The sequence below is a fragment of the Sorex fumeus genome, unplaced genomic scaffold, assembly GCF_029834395.1.
Source record: "Sorex fumeus unplaced genomic scaffold, SorFum_2.1 ptg000029l, whole genome shotgun sequence".
Taxonomy (NCBI): Eukaryota; Metazoa; Chordata; class Mammalia; order Eulipotyphla; family Soricidae; genus Sorex; species Sorex fumeus.
The window spans coordinates 6,068,824-6,075,051 of NW_026606086.1; positions in this window are offsets into that span (position 1 = coordinate 6,068,824).

Genomic DNA, 6,228 nt, shown 5'->3' on the forward strand with positions numbered 1-6,228 from the left:
TCCTGACTCTGCACTCAGGATTACTCCTGGCAGTGCTCGGGGACCATATGGGATGCTGGGAATCGAACCTGGGTTGGCCCGCGTGCAAGGCAAACACCCTCCCCACTATGCTGTCACTCCAGCCCCTGGATTCTTTTCATACATCAAAGTTTCAAATTAGGTCTTGCTTTTGTACAGGAAAGTGAATTTGTGTGTGTTATTTGTGTGTCGTGTGTGCACATTATTATTTTCACTGTATACCTCTTAAATAAACCTTAGGGCTTCTTTAAGAGTTTCTTGAAGCTTTTCGCCAATCATGCTTTGTGCCAACCAGTGTTTCCAACAGAGCCTCCCTCTGCCTTGCCCTGGGCACTGGCTCAGACTTCAGGGTCCCCAACAGCAACTGTGACAGCAGCTCCCTAGCTCTGCCCTTGCCCCTGGGCTCAGACAGGAATTCCTCCAGTGAACTCTGATGCTCATGCAGGTACTTGCTTCTCTTTGGTTTTCTAACTGAAATGGCAATATCCAATATGCAGGCAGCTCAGATCTCCCTCTGGATGCTGTGAACTCGTGTTCTCCTAAGCACCCTCGCATGACCCTTAGCTGTGCGGGACCCCTGCTAGCCTCAATTTCAAGTACAGCCCATTGGTCTTCTCCATTGAAGTCAAATGCTGCACACTGAGGTGTAGAAACTGCAGGAGTAGGAGCAATAGTACAGCAAAATAGTGCACTTGCCTTGCATATGGCTGGCCGAGAGCCCATGTGAATCCCATATGGTCCCTGAGCCCTGGCAAGAGTGATTGCTGAATGCAGAGGCAGAAGTAAGCCCTGAGCATTGCTGGATGTGGCTGTCACTGTCACTGTCCTCCCATTGTTCATGGATTTGCTCGAGCGGGCCCAGTAACGTCTCCATTGGAGACTTTGTTGTTACTGTGTCTGGCATATCGAATACGTCACGGGGAGCTTGCCAGGCTCTGCCGCGCGGGCGAGATACGCTTGATAGCTTGCCGGGCTCTCCGAGAGGGGCGGAGGAATCGAACTCGGGTCGGCCATGTTGGCTACGTGGAACGCAAACGCCCTGCCGCTGTAATATTGCTCCAGCCCTGCTGGATGTGGCACAAAAATAAAAAAGAAATTGTAGGTCAAGTTTGGGAACACCTGCCCAAAGGGCCCAGGATTCTCCCAAATTCATAGACCATCGCCTAGAGCCCGCAGAAGCCCTTACTATTGGATCAGAAAGTCCAGTGCTGAATTCCTTTCCTGCAGAGGCTCCTTTTAATACCTGGGACTTCTCTGGGGAAAGTGGCTCTGCCCTGGAAGGAAAGGGGATAGCCTAGGGAAAGGACTTTCATTCCCCCCACCCCCACCCCAAAGAAGCAGGGCAAGAGGGCATTTCCCCAGGCAGAGGCCATCCCCCATAGAGCTTGTCTGAGGCCGCAGTGGGATGGCTGGCTCCTTGGGCTTTGTTATCTCAGCTCTATTTTATTTTTTCACTTTTTTTGTTTTTGGTTTGGGGGCCACACCCAGCAGTGCTCTGGGCTTGGGCTTACTCCTCGCTCTGAACTCTGTGATGACTCCTCGTGGGATGTTGGGGATTGAACCCGGATGAGTCACGTGCAAGGCAAACACCCTAACCGCTGCACTATATCTCTGGTCTACCCCAGCTCTATTTTCATTAAAAATTTTTTAAATTTTATTTTATTCTCATAAGGTTGTTCACAATAATTTATTACATTCACTATTCCAACACAAATACCCCTACCATTACATCTTTCCACCTTTCTATTACTTAGAATTTTCTCAACCATCACCCAAGCCTGCGGCAATAGCAGGCTCTAAATAATTTATTTTGTATTGCTTGTTATGAATAATTCCCTAGAAATGAACAAAAAAGATTTCCTTAGAAGAAAGTGTGTGAAGATTGTTGTATTTCACCCTGGAGCCATTGAGCCCTTGGTTAAGAGGTTACTAACATGTTGTTACAGGTTGAGCCTTGTGTGCTAATATTTTTTTTTATTGAGATTGGTTGCTTTCTATTTTACTTCCTATTTAATGTGTGCTATTCCTGGTAATCAGTGGTATAGAGTATGAGATGTCACTCCAGGAATTCTAAAAATTTAAATGTAATACTGCTGGAGTTAACTTTTTAACTGGATGGTGACTTTGGGGTCTGAGGCATCTCTGCAGCTTGTTGATCTCTTCTGAGATTTATTTGTGAGTCTCTGGATTATGGCCTGTTAATGAGCTTGTGTGGTGCCAGAGGCAGTTCGTGGGCATGACTGCCAGGCTCTTGGGAGAACAGAGAGATGGGGGGAGGTTGCCCATCCCTGACGCCGTGAGAGCCTGGTCAGCTCTATTTTCTATAAAAGCTGCTGAGCATTTTTCTAGAAACTGGAAGCCCTTCTTGGTGCAGAACAAAACCTGGAGGGGAGTTAGAGGAGATTGTAGCAAGGATCTTCCCAAGGGCAGTTGGCTCTGGGGGCAGATAGCACATGCTCTGCTGGTACCTGCGAGAGTTGGTGGGCAATTCTCTATTTGCCAAGTTCCAGACTTGTGGGTGGGCCCGGGGTCAGTCCAGCCGGCTCTCACAGTCTTAACACAGTGGAGCAGTATGAGAATTCTGTCGCATTTCTTTGACTTTTCTTTCTTTTTCAAGCCTAGCAAGAAAGGAAGCCAGAGAGTGGTAGAAGGGGGCTGTCAGTAGTATCTCCTCACAAGTTTCCGTGGTTAAAGTGGTATCAGCGAGGTTGAGGCTTCTCCCCTGCAGGGTTCCGATGTTCCCCTTTGCACCGTTAGTGTGCATCTGGACTCCTCACAAGCCTTGCAAACTCAGCCTCAGCGCTCAGACTCTTCAGCTCTGCTGCAGGTTCTTGGAGTTAAGCAGGGGGAAGATTGCGTGTGGGTACTGGGTGCTGGGCAGGGGTGGTGGCAGAAAGCAGAAGCCTCCACAAGTGCGTGAACAAAAGGCCACCAGCCGTAGGGAGCCACTGCGAGAATATAACTTGCACAAGTTATTTATATATACATATATATATATTTTTTTTGTCACCACATACTCATTTTGTAGATAAGTTTCAATAACCGGCAAGGCACATTTACATATATTCCAATGAATACTTATTGACAAATTTTAAATTACACTCTATGTCCCAGCTAGCTCAGTAACTGACATACAACATACTAAAATGGTTTACTGAAATAAAAAAAAAATCAATTAATGTGAAACATACAGGCTATTGGCAACCACTACTCTAAAATTATGTTAGTACGAATAAACATACTGAAATGTGTGCAATTCTAAGTTTTAAACCAGGATATTTCTACACTAACATACATTTATATTAAATGACACATAAAAAAATAAAAACGTAATTACAAAAATAAGTTACACTCGCCTCCAACTTACAGTATAAAACAATTCTATTTGAAGGAATGCCAAATGATTACCATGAGTATTTTGAACATATGACATGTCTAATTTCTTGTTAAATTTTCATTTACTAGGGGAACTGGGCTGGAGCGATAGCACAGTGGGTAGGGCATTTGCCTTGCACGCAGCCAACCAAGGTTCGATTCCTCTGCCCCTCTTGGAGAACCCAACAAGCTACCGAGAGTATCTCACCCCCCAACCCTGGCAAAGCCTGACAAGCTACCCGTGACATATTCGATATGCCAAACACAGTAACAACAAGTCTCACAATTTGTTGTGAGACGTTACTGGTGCCCGCTCGAGCAAATCGATGAACAATGGGAGGACAGGGACAGTGGGGGAACTGGTGTGTATAAAATCTTAATTAAGTATAATAAGCTCTGATCATTATGGTGCCCATTGGATATAATATTAATGGCAGTATCCCTTTGGGGAAGGGGAATTTTGCTGAAGATCTATTTTTTGTTTTATTTTTTTGGGGGGGGGGGCAGTGTCCACCTGGTGATGCTCAGGGGTTATTTCTGGCTCTGTGCTCAGGGATCACTCCTGGCAGTGTTCAGGGACCATATAGGGTGCTGAAGATTAAACCCAGAGCAGCTGCATGCAAGGAAACACTCTCCCTTCTGTTTTTTCTTTCTAGCCCTGAGGCTTGGGGTCTGGGAAAGTCTGGATGTTTGGGAAAAATGATCATGGTAGGAAGTTTGTTACCAAGAGCAGAAGCACAGAGTGGGGCTGAGTATGCAGCTAGAAGGACACCCCTAAACTGAGTAGAAGCATGACTGATGGTCACAGCATCAGCACTTAGGTTTGTAGACCCTGAGAACCTGGAAGACCTTGGAAGACACAGACTCCTGGTTAGTTAAGCTTCTAGACTGATAGAGACCCTGGGAAACAGAGTCCAGTGCAGCAAACGGACAGAGGGAAGATAATAAGCCAGACATCCAGAAAGACCCCCACAAACCCCATCTTTGTCAGTTGGGACAGCAAGCCAAGAGAGAATCCTTCCAGGGCAGTCACCACCCCAAGTGGGAGAAGGTTAAACCAACAGAGGAATGTCCTACCTGCTTAGACTCAGCTCAACAGATGAACCCTAGCCAGACAGACCCTGAGCAGGATACAGGGCCTGGCTCTCTGTCCCACCTCTCCCGCGCAGCTGGAAAGACCCTCAAGCCAGGTGAACACAGATACCTGGCCAGACAAATGAACCCCCAGTTCCAAGTCACACAAACTCCAGCTGGCCAGAGTAGCCTCTGCTTCTGGTCACACTAGATATGGTTGGGTGCTAAGTGACACAGATGTCCAGTGACTTCCGATGGTACCCACTGCCACCACGTTCCACAAATCCTTGTCCAATCAGGGCCTCTTCTCCATCCACTAGTCCCAGATTGCACTCTGTATCCCCAAATTCTGAACTTGAGTCTCCAGGATTATTCAAGTGAATTTTCATATTTTCTCAAGAGTCCTCATTCTCTGTGTCTTGCCTTCCTGGGTCCCTTTAACTGGGCCCATTATTAATTTTTTTCTTTTTGGGTCACACCCGGCAATGCACAGGGGTTACTCCTGGCTCATGCACTCAGGAATTACTCCTGGTGGTGCTCAGGGGACCATATGGGATGCTGGGAATCAGACCCACATCTGCTGCGTGCAAGGCAAACGCCCTCCCCGCTGTGCTATTGCTCCAGCCCCAGAGATTTTCTTTTTTTGAGAGCCCATTATCTTTGAACTCATTTCCTTCACTCACTTTTTATTTTTTTATTTTTTGAATTATTTTTTGGGGGGCCACACCCAGCTCTGAGCTCAGGAATTACTCCTGGCAGTGCTCTAGGGAACCTGTGGGATGCTGGGAATTGAACCCAAGACAGCTGCATGCAAAGCAAGTGCCCTCCCCGCTGCACGATGGCTCCAGCCCCTTCCTTCCCGCATTATTTCCAGTCAAACTCAGAGACCACAGTGACTTCCAAAAGAAAACCTCTCCAGCTGTTCCATCCCATTCACCTACTGCAATTCCAGCCATTTAAACCCTGGTCAGCAAACCACAGCTTGCAGGCCACCGGGATATAGATCGTTGAAACAATATCCTGACACGTGAAAATTACATCAGATTCAAATTTCAGTGTCCATAAATTTTTATTGACTGGGCTCATTCCTTTGCATACTGTGTGGCTGTGTTCAAAGGAGGAAGAAGTGGAGTGCAGGGTAGGGGCCAAAGTCATTTAAAGGACAGGGTTGTCTGGGGCGGGGAGAGAGTGCAGCGCTAGACCCGGGTTTGACCCTGATCACCTCCAGGAATGATGCCCAAGCACAGAGCTAGGAGTAAATCCCGAGCACTGGCGGGTCTGGCCTAAAAACCTAAATTACATTAAGTAAAAAAAAAAAAAAAAGAAGTTTTGCCAGTCTCTGACTTAGCATCCTGAGAACCTCTTGATGAACTAAATCCACAACCTGGGCCAGTGGCTCTTTTAACCCTTCACACCTCCACGGCCTCTCTCGTGGCGCCCTTGAGGGGTGGGCTGCCCCGCACCCCCTGCCCCCGCAGCCCGCGAGGGGGTCGGGCCGAAGCGCGTTTCCAGCTCCCTCCTGGCGCGGCCGAGCTGGAAATGCCTTTTCCCTAGGAAGAGGCACTTTCAGAGCCCCGGTTTGGTTCCTCTGGGCTCTTACGGATCGAAACTCTCAGATCGGGACTGGCCCTAACGCCCGCAGACGCGTCCCTCCACCCCGTCTCCACTGCCCGACTAAGCCCAAGGCAGAACCCGGGGAAAGCACAGGTCGGGAAGCGCAGCGGTGCCGAGTTCCCTCCCCGGCAGCCCCTCCCGGACCGG